The sequence below is a fragment of the Mytilus californianus genome, unplaced genomic scaffold (genome assembly GCF_021869535.1).
Source record: "Mytilus californianus isolate M0D057914Y unplaced genomic scaffold, xbMytCali1.0.p SCAF_33, whole genome shotgun sequence".
Taxonomy (NCBI): domain Eukaryota; kingdom Metazoa; phylum Mollusca; class Bivalvia; order Mytilida; family Mytilidae; genus Mytilus; species Mytilus californianus.
The window spans coordinates 384,918-402,185 of record NW_026262683.1 but is presented as its reverse complement, the minus strand read 5'-3'; the positions used below and the strand labels follow the sequence as shown (position 1 = coordinate 402,185).

Here is a 17,268-nt window from a genome sequence, read left to right as displayed (position 1 = left end):
GCCTATCATTTTCCTTTAGCTTACATGTAGTCCATATGGCTTTATATATTTAAATCTTTTTCCACATTCAGATTAAAGAATCTAATATATCACCTTTTTTGCAAATAACTCAAAACCTTATACATATATCAAAATTCTAGCAGAGGGTAAAATTGATCTTTACAAAATGATCTGTTTCTGCCAAAATTTAAGTTCAGGTTCATCGGAAAACTTATTAAAGAGCTTTGGGCCTTTATTTGCAATTTTTTTCAAATCTTCATCTTAGTTTTGACAATATCTTGAGAGTCAAAAAAGCTAGAGCCTTTTAAGTTTTTCATAAATATTCCAAAGTATTTCCTGTTTACAATTATCTTATTCCTCCAGACTAATTTTCCCTGTTTACAGAAATGTCATCTATCCAGGAGCAATAGAAAGCTATCAATACCACTTTATTCTTTATTTAACATTGAGTTTAAAAGAAATAAATAGTTCCCTATGCATAATGATAAGTGCATACAATATCAAAAATATAAATGCATGATTATTACATAAAGGCTGCAATTTTTATACGTGTGCATGTAAAACAAATTTCGTTGTAAAGGGGTTTAAATACAGCACAAACAACATTTTCCAAAAGACCAAAAAAGTGAAAAAGTATACTTTAACAAAACGCATTTGATGTTCTTAACCCCTGCTGACTGCCATTGACGATTGCCAAATAAATTGATCACAATTATAAATATAGATACACATACAACACTGCATATATTTATATACTTCTTTTAGAGTAAGAAATAAATTTCGCCAAAATTTTCAAAATGACTGTTTCTAATTTGTTTTTATCGATCAAATCAAATCCATTCAATTCAAATTTTAGATTAAAAGCTTGAGCCTTAGTTTAAATTTCAAATTGTTCAGATCATTAAGAGCTACAATAAAGTCTTGTGGGCTAAACTTTTAGATTTTGCTTCTCTTAAAATACACAAACTTACAGATTTCCGCACATTTTTGCTTATTCATTGAAAACTATAGGCCCCAGGTTTGCTTGAAAAAAAAATGATATTCTTTATAATATACACAAGGTCAGTAACCCGACAAATCAAGAAAATGTTTTTTTGTTTTCTCGATGTATTTTATTTATGTAATATCAAATTGAGAACTGAAATAGGGAATGTGTCAAATAGACAACGACCCGACCAAAGAGCCGAAAACAGCTGAAGGTAACCAATGTGTCTTCAATACAGCGAGAAAATCCTGCACCCGTAGGCGTGCTTCAGCTGGCCCCTACAGTTGGAAAGCAAGTCCTTGGAAATAGCAGGGGGAATTAATTAGGTGGCGCTACAGTCGTCGGTGACGTCAAAAAGTCCGCGAAATAAATCGGCTAAAAAAATCGACGTTTAAACTATTTTTTTCAACTTGTCATGCTTTTATTATAATTGATTTTTAAAGTTTGTAGATTTTGTGAACAATATAGTTTCAATACGACATTGAAACATTGTCGAAAATAACTTTTATTTGCTATTACTTTATCCTGTCCGTTCTAAAAATGATCAGCCTTTTTTGTTCGCCAAAAACATCGAATTTATATAACTTGACGTTTGCGTATCCAAATACGGAATAGAACGTTAAAAATCTTAAATGAAACCGGGTAACCTATTTCAAATTTCTACACAATTATGAAGCTATCATTTTTTACTATTAAACATCAATTTTGGTGACCACCAGTCATGTCAATTTGTATACTGGGTTAACCCCATTCCGGTGGTCAAAATGATAATCATTATACCAAAGTGCCGGTCGAACTACATGGGACAAATATGATTGAGATAAATAAAATTCAGATATTTAGCTCTTCAATGATGCATAATATGTTACCCGTTTGTCTAGTTTTATCAGTTTAATAAATGATTGAAAATCGGTGATCACCATCCGCCATTGTTTTTCTTATTAACCTCTTTCCGGTGCAAAGGTAAAATATAATATGGAGGACAACTAGGAACACTAATGCACCTTATTTTGTGCATCAAATAACGCTAATATTCTAGTAAAGAAGTACAGATCAGCAAAACATTATTTTATTTAGGACAAATTCACAATTTATATTTGACAAGATGAAAAGTGTTGAAAAAGTCAAATATGCAAGTTTTTTTTTTTTGAAAGATGTAAAATAATTTTTTTTACTACTTTTTGTGGAAATCATTTTAAATAATTTTATTTTGATGTCGGTAGTGGAAAAAAATATTTCACAAATTTTCACTTTTTGTAAAATTACTTTAACTGAATAAATGGAAAAATTACATTAATATTAAACAGTTCTAAATCTATTGGTTTTTTTTGTTTTTGAATCAGAATAACGTACAGTTCTTGGAATAGTGTTCTGTGTACAAGACAGTTTACTGTTCTTTACAGTGTGGACAAAAGAAAGTATCTCCTCTCCGCAAGACTCTAACAGCACTACAGAATTGGAGATGTGTCCAGTGACGGCAGTTATCATTGTCACACTGTGCCCATTTGACAAACACAATTCCTGCTAGTTGTCTGATCTCTAAGGGAGATTTCACCGTCGTCATCATCGGTTAGATCACTGTCACTTAATGAATTATATAGACATATTGGTCCTCCTTTATCCTTGTTTAAACCAGATGTACCAAGACCTGCATTAACATCATCCTCTGATAATGTCACCTTTTTTTCAGTTTTTTCCATCCCAGTTGAACTTTTTCTTTTTACAGGTGCTCTCTTTTTAGTACATGTATCTTTTCCTGCTTTGTTTTGGTGTTTAGCTACAATTTCAACTGCCTTAGGCTCTGATTTTTTATAGGGTGGTTTAAATGTTCCTTTCTTTTTTGACTGATTCAGATGATCCATGTTTTTCTTTTTTCCTTAATTTCCTGTGATTGTAAAGTGCTTCCTTTTCTTTTCTGTCTTTTCAACTGAGACAACAGACCTTTTTAGCAGGAATCCAGATGGAGAACTGTTTACTGTACATGTGTTTATGTTTGAAGAGTTGTTTGATGTGTTCAATTCAATTATAGGTTCTGCAGTATATATTTGGATGTCATCAGAGTACCTGTTTTCAGGAGGGACTAGGCTAAGCAAAGGTTGGCTATTTGATTCATTATGATCCGATGAGATTTCATGTTCCTTTTGAGCTGATGATGAAACTTCGAATTGTTGTATTGTCAGAGTGGCAGCTTTGCTAAATTGCTGAGAGGAAGTGTTTCCATCATCTTGGGAAATATGGGTATTATTCATTGCAGATTCAGTTGCTTCATCTGATGTAGCTGTGGGGTAAATTGTAGCCGGAGCAAGTTCACTAGTGTCAACAGCTTTTGGGTTAAACGGATATATCCCACTTTTCCTGAAAGATGATGTCAGGTTCTGTGCTGATAGACCTTTCTGGTAGGGTGAACATGACATCTGTCCAATATTATATCTTGTAATTTTACATCCAGGGTCTTTACGCATGAACAACTGTGCCTCCCTGTTGTAACAAGCCTTTAATGGTCCAAAACACCCTATATCTAGTGGCTGTAAAATGTGGCTACAGTGTGGTGGGAGTATGAAAAGGATGATATTCTTCGATTCAGCCCAATCTTGTTAAGTTAAGCTCACATGGGAGCGGTGGCCATCAAACAATATAAGTAGAGGAGTGCCAGAGATATCATGAGATACATACTTGAGGAAGTGCTTTTCAAGGTAAGTTTTGAATATGTCACTGTTTGACCATCCAGACTTAGAGCATTGGCCATCAGAACCAGGTTGAGTCCCGTCAAGAAGAAGAGCCCTGTCAAATTTAACACCAGGAAATACATAATAGGGTGGAACAGCATTACCAATTGCATTGCCAGCACCTTTGATAGTTACATTTGAAGACCTTGAAGATGTGACAGACTGGGGCTTAACAACAATGTCGTGAACTATTTTCCCTGGGCTATGTTCAGTTTGCAGAGCACTCTCATCCATATTGAATATTTTGTGTGGCTGTTCATGCAGATTGTTTTTGGTCATAATAGTGCCCAGCTCTTTGTAATAATTGGATAGTGTCTCCTTTGATGCACATCTAGCTCTCTGCATGGACAATTTCTGCGGTTTACTGATTGTTAAATTTGGCCTTCTTTTCATAAAGGAGTAGTACCATTTATTACTTAATATATCCTCCTGGGGTTTTCTTTTGCCCATAAACATGGCTAAATCAGTTGCTAGATAAATTACATCTATCCTGGAATAACCATAACCAATACTGGCCATATGTGCAATGTGGTCCACCTTTTTTTTTCTGTACCCTCATCAAACAGATAATTGGAGCATCTCCCATCCACAGAAACCAAACCAAGTGTCCTATCTGTAAGAGTGCTTTCTGGAATACCATAGTTTTTTGCAGCTTTGTAAACTGACATTCCATTTTGGACAGCATCATAGGCATATTTCAAAGCATTTGGATCGTATTGCTTTTTCTTCATTGTGAAGATATCTGTAAAAAAAATGAACGCTCATAAACATTTGAAATTATCAGTAAAATCTAAAATCTGCCTTGAAAAAAATATTATCATTTTTTTTTTCTCTAATATAAAGCTGCAATTATTTTATTTATTAAAGCACAAATTTTTATAATCATTGTGCAAGCATTTTGTCCTTAAATCACAGTAATATGTTCTTCATAGTCATTTTTACTCATTCTTATTAAATTCAATCAACATAAATAGTTTTCAAAAACATAAAAAAAAGATAAGTCACTTTTTTCTAAAATAAACTGTAAAAGTGTTCATTTTTGTTAATTAGGCTTTCCATAGATTTTTCAGAGTCATAAGGAGGCTTTATCATCACGTGACTGTTGTTTGGGACGCCTCATAAATGGCAGACGATAAATCAATGTCAATAGATTGATTTTGGATGATTATTCAATATTTTTATATGGCTTGAAATTTTATCGCATATCAATGATTTTGGAATGGTGGAAAAAACACTATCATGATCTAATAAATATATTTTTACCTGTAGTGAAGACTCTTTGGCGTATTTACATCTGTTGACATACAGCGATGAACCAGTTGTCTGTAACTTGTAACCTCTGGTAGCAATAAACAGTTAGGAAAAAATATTAAAATTTTCCCTCATAAATTTTACCATCCCCTTTTCATTGCCTTCTTGCAATATTAAGCTTACTGTTTGTGTCATATATGTGCATATGTATGTAATCAGAATCTTCCATAGATTTCATATCCAGTATGTAAGATAGTAAAATATAATTTCTTTTTGGTGTATCCATGGCAACAATCTGCATTTTTTTGTTATAAAATATAGCAAAAAGGGGGGAAAAGATGTGACATATTTCCCCAAAATTTGACCAAAAGTAGAATTTCAATCACTTCAAGTAATAACTTTTCTGAAACTGTTTACATATATCTTTCAATAAATCATATGAAAATCATATGTCTTTCGTCTCATTTTTTTTGTAAAATTGCGTCAAAAACTTCATGTAGAAAAAAAGTGTTTGTAAACATTACATTAATTTCTGGACCGATGACCGGTCTAGCTATGAAAATACGGAGAGTCAAACAGAAAATAGCCCATAAAACATGTAAAAAATAATTTTGATGTTCTTATAAACCACCTTTGAAGTCTAAATTAGTACTCAGCTGTCTAAAAATGAATTTTATTACACAATAACTTTCATATATGAAAAATCCACCGGGGCCAAAATGCGAAACCAAACATCTAACTGTGTATTGCTACCTTAATAGTAAATATTTTTTTCAAATTCTCCCTTTTAACTAATTTTCTGTGTTCTGCTAGCTAAAACGAGTAAAATGGCCTTTTAATTTTTCAAAATTGGTTGAGTAATGAATATTTTATGAAGGTTAGCAGTTGACACTGAAATGCGACAAAAACTGATTTAAAGAAAGGTGCCAAGTCAAAGTGTTAAATCTTGTTTCTACCTCAATTTTTGGCAAAATCTTAAAAACTATACCTCTTTTGTCAGTTTTTTAATGTTGAAAATCTTTATAAGACCTCTGATGATACAAAATTGTACAAAATTTAACAATTTCAAGCATGAAAATGTTAATCTTTATGTTTAATGTATACCAAAGACTTGATTAAAAAACTTGGTAATGGGGAATCAATTTCTTACAGCTGAATCAACTATACATTTAATATATGTCAAAATGTAACATGAAATCCTGATAAAAATAATAATTTGATATATTCGCAAGAAAAAATACAAAACATTCAATACTTAGGCTACTACATACTCCGCAATCCTTCAGAAGCAAGGGTTAAGCAAATAGAGTACAATTATAAGCCTTGTGTCAAAATGTCTAATTTTGGTTGCTAAGGACTGTAAACAATAAAATTGACATGTATTGTCATTCTTAAACACTTAATCCCTTCAGAAGTTGATTTAGAATCTAAATATCAATAGATTTGAGGTATGAAAAGTCTTAAATTATACAATTCTGATCTTGGTAAGTATGCCATAAGGTAGCAATAAACAGTTAGGAAAAAGTATTAAAATTTTCCCTCATAAATTTTAACCATCCCCTTTTCATTGCCTTCTTGCAATATATTAAGCTTACTGTTTGTGTCATATATGTGCATATGTATGTAATCAGAATCTTCCATAGATTTCATATCCAGTATATAAAATAGTAAAATATAATTTCTTTTTGGTGTATCCATGGCAACAATCTGCATTTTTTTGTTATAAAATATAGCAAAAAGGGGGGAAAAGATGTGACATATTTCCCCAAAATTTGACCAAAAGTAGAATTTCAATCACTTCAAGTAATACCTTTTCTGAAACTGTTTACATATATCTTTCAATAAATCCAATGAAAATCATATGTCTTTCGTCTCATTTTTTTGTAAAATTGCGTCAAAAACTTCATGTAGAAAAAAAGTGTTTGTAGGCAGTTTTTAATTGTCTCTGATGTATTATTGAATACATTATAATACAGTTGTTTGTATTGTTATCATGAATCTAGAATATTTCCTTTTAATTTAATGGTGGTATTTACTTTATGTATGTGAAAGTCCTTTCAGGTCAGTTGCACTCAATCTATGTAAATATCTTATACAGTATTATTATATATGTTATTATATCTATATGTAAATATTGCTTACATAGATGGAATATTATGTTTAATGAACTTCTTTTTAATTATGAAATGATTATTTGTATATAATGCTAATGAAACAGGTAATTAAATTTACACACACATTAATTACTAAATGAGAACTAATACTTGAAAAGTTGTTTTCTAATAGATGTGTTTAAAGCTTAAACAGAGAATACATTCTGTGTATCCTATTTAGTCCCTAAAATGACATCTGCTGACAAATAGAAATAGTATTGTTTATATAAAACCATTAATATGAGCCCATTTAGAATTCAAGTCCTATTCGAATGCAATTCAGCTATATTTATGACTGATCTAGGATGGAAATTAAAAATTTTAACACGCATTACTAAATGAGAACTGATACTTGAAAAGTTCTTCTCTAATCATGCTAATTGGTGCGTTTAAAGCTTGAACAGAGAATACATTCTGTGTATCCTATTTAGTCCCTAACATGACATCTATTGACAAATAGAAATAGTATTGTTTATATAAAACCATTAATATGAGCCTATTTAGAATTCAAAAGTCCTATTCAAATGCAGTTCAGTTATATTATTTATGACTGATCTGGGATGGAAATTAAAATTTCAAATTGTATACATGTACTATCTAAAATTGTTTAAATTGTCCAGTGTTATAATGTGGAACAAATTATGGCTAAAGTTACCACATAGGAATGAGAGTCCACATGGTCTTGATATAGTATTCATTTTGCATGTACATATATTTATATGATTAACAGTTTAATTTGCTTTATACCAGATTTCTATAAAAATCTGTCCACACAAAAGAAATTATTCATGTTAATGTTAATTTGAATTCTTCTGTATTGTGCTTTATTCTAATATTCTTAATTTTAGTCTACTTAAGATTTATTTGCATTTAAGTTTGGCTTAGAAATATTTTGAAATATCATTTACTAACAGAGCAAAATTCAAGATTTAGGGATGGAAATTAAAAAGTTCAATAAGTTGGACTAAAAAAAAATCCCACAAATTATATATGATGAATTGCTTGTGTTTTTGCCACTTTTTATAATTTGCTATGTTGTGTCAGCCAGTTTTTATTGGTACTTGAAGCAAGAATGCTCAGAGAGAACCTTTGTTAGGAGCCACCCTACTCCTAGTCAATTAAGATTGGAGTTGAGCGAACCCGCACAAGGAGGGTTTAAACTCACAACCTCAGTGTAGACACGTAACTACTTTGGCATCCCCACAAGTAATGTTAGGAGTAAATCTAAATAACTGCAAATTAATTTTAAGTGACTGCATTATTGTTTGTTGGAGTTATTGTTTTTATTAATTATTATTGTAACATTCTTAACTGTTGCCTTTTAGTCAACAGATTTGATAATATAATGTTGCAATGTGAAGTTTAACTTTGTTATTTATATATATATATATATATTATAACAATATATATATGACATGATTTCTATAAAAAAAAGATTGATATGTAAAAGTGGTCAATTAAAGATAAAGTATATTAATAAATACATAGAATAATGTCTTGGAGTATATAATGTAGTTGTATCATGATTATGCCCCTTTTCTCCTTAGACATATCATATAAAGTCATTAACATAGATGATTTATTTACATCTTTAGTCTTAACTCTTTTTTGTTTATTCTATTTAAGCTTATTTACTTTTGTTTATTTACTATTACAATAAAATTTATTTCAGTTTAATAAAAATGATGATTACAAATATATTTTAAAAAGTCTTAGTGAAATTAGAAACATTCAAATTGAAATGTGAAACTTGTCATTATTGTTGGACTCAGTAGACAATTAAAATATGACTACAATTTCATACTGGGTAACTAATACTTGCTTAATTAGAAGTTGAAAATAATTCTTAACTATGTATCTCTTATATTTACAGATAACAATAGGAACGAAGAAGAGCTTGGAACATTTCAGTTTTGAGGATTTATGAAACAGAGGACTATTTGACATTAGATGATGTTTTATATGGACTTTTTTACATTAATGCCTCTTACATTTTAGGATATATCATTATTGCATTTTTTTTAATTTACATCCAAAGTCTAAGTATTTTTGTTTATTTTCTAGAAGCTTATTTATTTTTAATTATTCCAATTTTTATTTACATATGTTTCATTTTTACATTATTTTTAAATTTTTCATCCTCTAATTAACCTTTTTTTCCCTTAACATATTTTTATTTTTAAATATACACACAGCTACATTTATCATTTTCAGCAGAGCCTATTTGATGAAATAAGATCAAAAGGTACTAACTTCAAGGATATAAATTCTTGACTAATTTTTTCTTGTTGAAAATCAGTTGAAACAAATTTTGACAAAAGAAAATGTGCAAGTCAACGTTAAATGTAAAATATTCTAAATGTCACTGTTGGTGATTTTCTTCCTGCAAAAATACTACTGTTTCTGTAATTGTGAATGCTAGTCATTCTGTGTTGTTTGGGGAAAGACGGTATTGCACCCTAAGTACCTATAATTGTGAATGCTAGTCATTATGTGTTGTTTGGGGAAAGACGGTATTACACCCTAAGTACCTATAATTGTGAATGCTAGTCATTTTGTGTTGTTTGGGGAAAGACGGTATTGCACCCTAAGTACCTATAATTGTGAATGCTAGTCATTATGTGTTGTTTGGAGAAAGACGGTATTGCACCCTAAGTACCTATAATTGTGAATGCTAGTCATTATGTGTTGTTTGGGGAAAGACGGTATTGCACCCTAAGTACCTATAATTGTGAATGCTAGTCATTATGTGTTGTTTGGGGAAAGACGGTATTGCACCCTAAGTACCTATAATTGTGAATGCTAGTCATTATGTGTTGTTTGGGGAAAGACGGTATTGCACCCTAAGTACCTATAATTGTGAATGCTAGTCATTATGTGTTGTTTGGGGAAAGACGGTATTGCACCCTAAGTACCTATAATTGTGAATGCTAGTCATTATGTGTTGTTTGGGGAAAGACGGTATTGCACCCTAAGTACCTATAATTGTGAATGCTAGTCATTTTGTGTTGTTTGGGGAAAGACGGTATTGCACCCTAAGTACCTATAATTGTGAATGCTAGTCATTTTGTGTTGTTTGGGGAAAGACGGTATTGCACCCTAAGTACCTATAATTGTGAATGCTAGTCATTTTGTGTTGTTTGGGGAAAGACGGTATTGCACCCTAAGTACCTATAATTGTGAATGCTAGTCATTATGTGTTGTTTGGGGAAAGACGGTATTGCACCCTAAGTACCTATAATTGTTAATGCTAGTCATTTTGCGTTGTTTGGGGAAAGACGGTATTGCACCCTAAGTACCTATAATTGTGAATGCTAGTCATTTTGTGTTGTTTGGGGAAAGACGGTATTGCACCCTAAGTACCTATAACTGTGAATGCTGGTCATTATGCGTTGTTTGGGAAAAGACGGTATTGCACCCTAAGTACCTATAATTGTAAATGCTAGTCATTTGATGTTGTTTGGGGAAAGACGGTATTGCACCCTAAGTACCTATAATTGTGAATGCTAGTCATTTTGTGTTGTTTGGGGGAAAGACGGTATTGCACCCTAAGTACCTATAATTGTGAATGCTAGTCATTTTGTGTTGTTTGGGGAAAGACGGTATTGCACCCTAAGTACCTATAATTGTGAATGCTAGTCATTTTGTGTTGTTTGGGGAAAGACGGTATTGCACCCTAAGTACCTATAATTGTGAATGCTAGTCATTATGTGTTGTTTGGGGAAAGACGGTATTGCACCCTAAGTACCTATAATTGTGAATGCTAGTCATTATGTGTTGTTTGGGGAAAGACGGTATTGCACCCTAAGTACCTATAATTGTGAATGCTAGTCATTTGGTGTTGTTTGGGGAAAGACGGTATTGCACCCTAAGTACCTATAATTGTGAATGCTAGTCATTTTGTGTTGTTTGGGGAAAGACGGTATTGCACCCTAAGTACCTATAATTGTGAATGCTAGTCATTTTGTGTTGTTTGGGGAAAGACGGTATTGCACCCTAAGTACCTATAATTGTGAATGCTAGTCATTTTGTGTTGTTTGGGGAAAGACGGTATTGCACCCTAAGTACCTATAATTGTGAATGCTAGTCATTATGTGTTGTTTGGGGAAAGACGGTATTGCACCCTAAGTACCTATAATTGTTAATGCTAGTCATTTTGCGTTGTTTGGGGAAAGACGGTATTGCACCCTAAGTACCTATAATTGTGAATGCTAGTCATTTTGTGTTGTTTGGGGAAAGACGGTATTGCACCCTAAGTACCTATAACTGTGAATGCTAGTCATTATGCGTTGTTTGGGGAAAGACGGTATTGCACCCTAAGTACCTATAATTGTGAATGCTAGTCATTTGATGTTGTTTGGGGAAAGACGGTATTGCACCCTAAGTACCTATAATTGTGAATGCTAGTCATTTTGTGTTGTTTGGGGGAAAGACGGTATTGCACCCTAAGTACCTATAATTGTGAATGCTAGTCATTTTGTGTTGTTTGGGGAAAGACGGTATTGCACCCTAAGTACCTATAATTGTGAATGCTAGTCATTTGGTGTTGTTTGGGGAAAGACGGTATTGCACCCTAAGTACCTATAATTGTGAATGCTAGTCATTCTGTGTTGTTTGGGGAAAGACGGTATTGCACCCTAAGTACCTATAATTGTGAATGCTAGTCATTCTGTGTTGTTTGGGGAAAGACGGTATTGCACCCTAAGTACCTATAATTGTGAATGCTAGTCATTCTGTGTTGTTTGGGGAAAGACGGTATTGCACCCTAAGTACCTATAATTGTGAATGCTAGTCATTTTGTGTTGTTTGGGGAAAGACGGTATTGCACCCTAAGTACCTATAATTGTGAATGCTAGTCATTTTGTGTTGTTTGGGGAAAGACGGTATTGCACCCTTAGTACCTATAATTGTGAATGCTAGTCATTTTGTGTTGTTTGGGGAAAGACGGTATTGCACCCTAAGTACCTATAATTGTGAATGCTAGTCATTTTGTGTTGTTTGGGGAAAGACGGTATTGCACCCTAAGTACCTATAATTGTGAATGCTAGTCATTTTGTGTTGTTTGGGGAAAGACGGTATTGCACCCTAAGTACCTATAATTGTGAATGCTAGTCATTTTGTGTTGTTTGGGGAAAGACGGTATTGCACCCTAAGTACCTATAATTGTGAATGCTAGTCATTTTGTGTTGTTTGGGGAAAGACGGTATTGCACCCTAAGTACCTATAATTGTGAATGCTAGTCATTTGGTGTTGTTTGGGGAAAGACGGTATTGCATCCTAAGTACCTATAATTGTGAATGCTAGTCATTATGTGTTGTTTGGGGGAAAGACGGTATTGCACCCTAAGTACCTATAATTGTGAATGCTAGTCATTTGGTGTTGTTTGGGGAAAGACGGTATTGCACCCTAAGTACCTATAATTGTGAATGCTAGTCATTTTGTGTTGTTTGGGGAAAGACGGTATTGCACCCTAAGTACCTATAATTGTGAATGCTAGTCATTATGTGTTGTTTGGGGAAAGACGGTATTGCACCCTAAGTACCTATAACTGTAAATGCTAGTCATTATGTGTTGTTTGGGGAAAGACGGTATTGCACCCTAAGTACCTATAATTGTGAATGCTAGTCATTATGTGTTGTTTGGGGAAAGACGGTATTGCACCCTAAGTACCTATAATTGTGAATGCTAGTCATTATGTGTTGTTTGGGGAAAGACGGTATTGCACCCTAAGTACCTATAACTGTGAATGCTAGTCATTATGTGTTGTTTGGGGAAAGACGGTATTGCACCCTAAGTACCTATAATTGTGAATGCTAGTCATTATGTGTTGTTTGGGGAAAGACGGTATTGCACCCTAAGTACCTATAATTGTGAATGCTAGTCATTTTGTGTTGTTTGGGGAAAGACGGTATTGCACCCTAAGTACCTATAATTGTGAATGCTAGTCATTTGATGTTGTTTGGGGAAAGACGGTATTGCACCCTAAGTACCTATAATTGTGAATGCTTGTCATTATGTGTTGTTTGGGGAAAGACGGTATTGCACCCTAAGTACCTATAACTGTAAATGCTAGTCATTTAGTGTTGTTTGGGGAAAGACGGTATTGCACCCTAAGTACCTATAATTGTGAATGCTAGTCATTTTGTGTTGTTTGGGGAAAGACGGTATTGCACCCTAAGTACCTATAATTGTGAATGCTAGTCATTATGTGTTGTTTGGGGAAAGACGGTATTGCACCCTAAGTACCTATAATTGTGAATGCTAGTCATTTTGTGTTGTTTGGGGAAAGACGGTATTGCACCCTAAGTACCTATAATTGTGAATGCTAGTCATTTTGTGTTGTTTGGGGAAAGACGGTATTGCACCCTAAGTACCTATAATTGTGAATGCTAGTCATTATGTGTTGTTTGGGGAAAGACGGTATTGCACCCTAAGTACCTATAATTGTGAATGCTAGTCATTTTGTGTTGTTTGGGGAAAGACGGTATTGCACCCTAAGTACCTATAACTGTGAATGCTAGTCATTATGTGTTGTTTGGGGAAAGACGGTATTACACCCTAAGTACCTATAATTGTGAATGCTAGTCATTTTGTGTTGTTTGGGGAAAGACGGTATTGCACCCTAAGTACCTATAATTGTGAATGCTAGTCATTTTGTGTTGTTTGGGGAAAGACGGTATTGCACCCTAAGTACCTATAATTGTGAATGCTAGTCATTTGGTGTTGTTTGGGGAAAGACGGTATTACACCCTAAGTACCTATAATTGTGAATGCTAGTCATTATGTGTTGTTTGGGGAAAGACGGTATTGCACCCTAAGTACCTATAATTGTGAATGCTAGTCATTTGATGTTGTTTGGGGAAAGACGGTATTGCACCCTAAGTACCTATAATTGTGAATGCTAGTCATTTGGTGTTGTTTGGGGAAAGACGGTATTGCACCCTAAGTACCTATAATTGTGAATGCTAGTCATTTTGTGTTGTTTGGGGAAAGACGGTATTGCACCCTAAGTACCTATAATTGTGAATGCTAGTCATTTGATGTTGTTTGGGGAAAGACGGTATTGCACCCTAAGTACCTATAATTGTGAATGCTAGTCATTATGAGTTGTTTGGGGAAAGACGGTATTGCACCCTAAGTACCTATAACTGTAAATGCTAGTCATTATGTGTTGTTTGGGGAAAGACGGTATTGCACCCTAAGTACCTATAATTGTGAATGCTAGTCATTTTGTGTTGTTTGGGGAAAGACGGTATTGCACCCTAAGTACCTATAATTGTGAATGCTGGTCATTATGTGTTGTTTGAGGAAAGACGGTATTGCACCCTAAGTACCTATAATTGTGAATGCTAGTCATTTTGTGTTGTTTGGGGAAAGACGGTATTGCACCCTAAGTACCTATAATTGTGAATGCTGGTCATTATGTGTTGTTTGGGGAAAGACGGTATTGCACCCTAAGTACCTATAATTGTGAATGCTAGTCATTTGGTGTTGTTTGGGGAAAGACGGTATTGCACCCTAAGTACCTATAATTGTGAATGCTAGTCATTTGATGTTGTTTGGGGAAAGACGGTATTGCACCCTAAGTACCTATAATTGTGAATGCTAGTCATTATGTGTTGTTTGGGGAAAGACGGTATTGCACCCTAAGTACCTATAATTGTGAATGCTAGTCATTTGATGTTGTTTGGGGAAAGACGGTATTGCACCCTAAGTACCTATAATTGTGAATGCTTGTCATTATGTGTTGTTCGGGGAAAGACGGTATTGCACCCTAAGTACCTATAACTGTAAATGCTAGTCATTTGGTGTTGTTTGGGGAAAGACGGTATTGCACCCTAAGTACCTATAATTGTGAATGCTAGTCATTTTGTGTTGTTTGGGGAAAGACGGTATTGCACCCTTAGTACCTATAATTGTGAATGCTAGTCATTATGTGTTGTTTGGGGAAAGACGGTATTGCACCCTAAGTACCTATAATTGTGAATGCTAGTCATTTTGTGTTGTTTGGGGAAAGACGGTATTGCACCCTAAGTACCTATAATTGTGAATGCTAGTCATTTTGTGTTGTTTGGGGAAAGACGGTATTGCACCCTAAGTACCTATAATTGTGAATGCTAGTAATTATGTGTTGTTTGGGGAAAGACGGTATTGCACCCTAAGTACCTATAATTGTGAATGCTAGTCATTTTGTGTTGTTTGGGGAAAGACGGTATTGCACCCTAAGTACCTATAACTGTGAATGCTAGTCATTATGTGTTGTTTGGGGAAAGACGGTATTACACCCTAAGTACCTATAATTGTGAATGCTAGTCATTTTTTGTTGTTTGGGGAAAGACGGTATTGCACCCTAAGTACCTATAATTGTGAATGCTAGTCATTTTGTGTTGTTTGGGGAAAGACGGTATTGCACCCTAAGTACCTATAATTGTGAATGCTAGTCATTTGGTGTTGTTTGGGGAAAGACGGTATTACACCCTAAGTACCTATAATTGTGAATGCTAGTCATTTGATGTTGTTTGGGGAAAGACGGTATTGCACCCTAAGTACCTATAATTGTGAATGCTTGTCATTATGTGTTGTTCGGGGAAAGACGGTATTGCACCCTAAGTACCTATAACTGTAAATGCTAGTCATTTGGTGTTGTTTGGGGAAAGACGGTATTGCACCCTAAGTACCTATAATTGTGAATGCTAGTCATTTTGTGTTGTTTGGGGAAAGACGGTATTGCACCCTTAGTACCTATAATTGTGAATGCTAGTCATTATGTGTTGTTTGGGGAAAGACGGTATTGCACCCTAAGTACCTATAATTGTGAATGCTAGTCATTTTGTGTTGTTTGGGGAAAGACGGTATTGCACCCTAAGTACCTATAATTGTGAATGCTAGTCATTTTGTGTTGTTTGGGGAAAGACGGTATTGCACCCTAAGTACCTATAATTGTGAATGCTAGTAATTATGTGTTGTTTGGGGAAAGACGGTATTGCACCCTAAGTACCTATAATTGTGAATGCTAGTCATTTTGTGTTGTTTGGGGAAAGACGGTATTGCACCCTAAGTACCTATAACTGTGAATGCTAGTCATTATGTGTTGTTTGGGGAAAGACGGTATTACACCCTAAGTACCTATAATTGTGAATGCTAGTCATTTTTTGTTGTTTGGGGAAAGACGGTATTGCACCCTAAGTACCTATAATTGTGAATGCTAGTCATTTTGTGTTGTTTGGGGAAAGACGGTATTGCACCCTAAGTACCTATAATTGTGAATGCTAGTCATTTGGTGTTGTTTGGGGAAAGACGGTATTACACCCTAAGTACCTATAATTGTGAATGCTAGTCATTTTGTGTTGTTTGGGGAAAGACGGTATTGCACCCTAAGTACCTATAATTGTGAATGCTGGTCATTATGTGTTGTTTGGGGAAAGACGGTATTGCACCCTAAGTACCTATAATTGTGAATGCTAGTCATTTTGTGTTGTTTGGGGAAAGACGGTATTGCACCCTAAGTACCTATAATTGTGAATGCTAGTCATTTGGTGTTGTTTGGGGAAAGACGGTATTACACCCTAAGTACCTATAATTGTGAATGCTAGTCATTTTGTGTTGTTTGGGGAAAGACGGTATTGCACCCTAAGTACCTATAATTGTGAATGCTGGTCATTCCATATCTGTATGTTTCGTGTATGAATGCTAGTCATTCAGTTTGTAGTTTTTATGTTGACATTCATTTGTTAAGTACAGTGACTAAATTGTCTGCAACTTATCAGACTAAGAGAGAAATTGTTTTGTTTGCCAATTGCAACCCGCTATATGTCGACTGGTTTTCTGGCTTTTTCACGCCAATATGACCAGAAATTATTTGAGAACAAGTAAGTTTCAAGTTTGAATAGGAATTTAATTCATGTTTTGAAACTAACAAAAAAAATATTTTGCAAGGTTACAAAGCTGTTTAAAAATTATTTCATTAAAATGGTGTGCATTTAGATATTTAACACAGTATTCAAAATGGAAAGATTATGATCCATAGGACTGATACAAAAGGACATTGTCTCATTGGCAATCATACCACATTCTTTATTTTTATATGGAATATTGAAAATGACTTTTATTACTTTCTTATATTAAATGATAAATATGTTAAAGGTTGATAATG

At 34.0% G+C, this 17,268-nt stretch overlaps 1 long non-coding RNA gene across 21 annotated transcripts; it reads right to left on the bottom strand.

Annotated features, from left to right (window-relative positions):
* Window positions 1-10,805: 10,805 nt before the first annotated feature.
* LOC127736567 (uncharacterized) lies at window positions 10,806-16,989 on the bottom strand. Of its 21 annotated transcripts, none has more exons than XR_007999022.1 (5): window positions 16,306-16,989; window positions 14,578-14,641; window positions 13,874-14,065; window positions 11,633-11,888; window positions 10,806-10,991 (listed from the first exon to the last, which is right to left on the bottom strand). It is a non-coding gene; the product is annotated as an uncharacterized LOC127736567 (long non-coding RNA). The 21 variants fall into 21 exon arrangements; XR_007999020.1 differs by having other exon boundaries at window positions 11,633-11,952; window positions 16,306-16,988; XR_007999038.1 differs by lacking the exon at window positions 16,306-16,989 and adding an exon at window positions 15,538-15,552 and having other exon boundaries at window positions 11,633-11,952.
* Window positions 16,990-17,268: the final 279 nt, after the last annotated feature.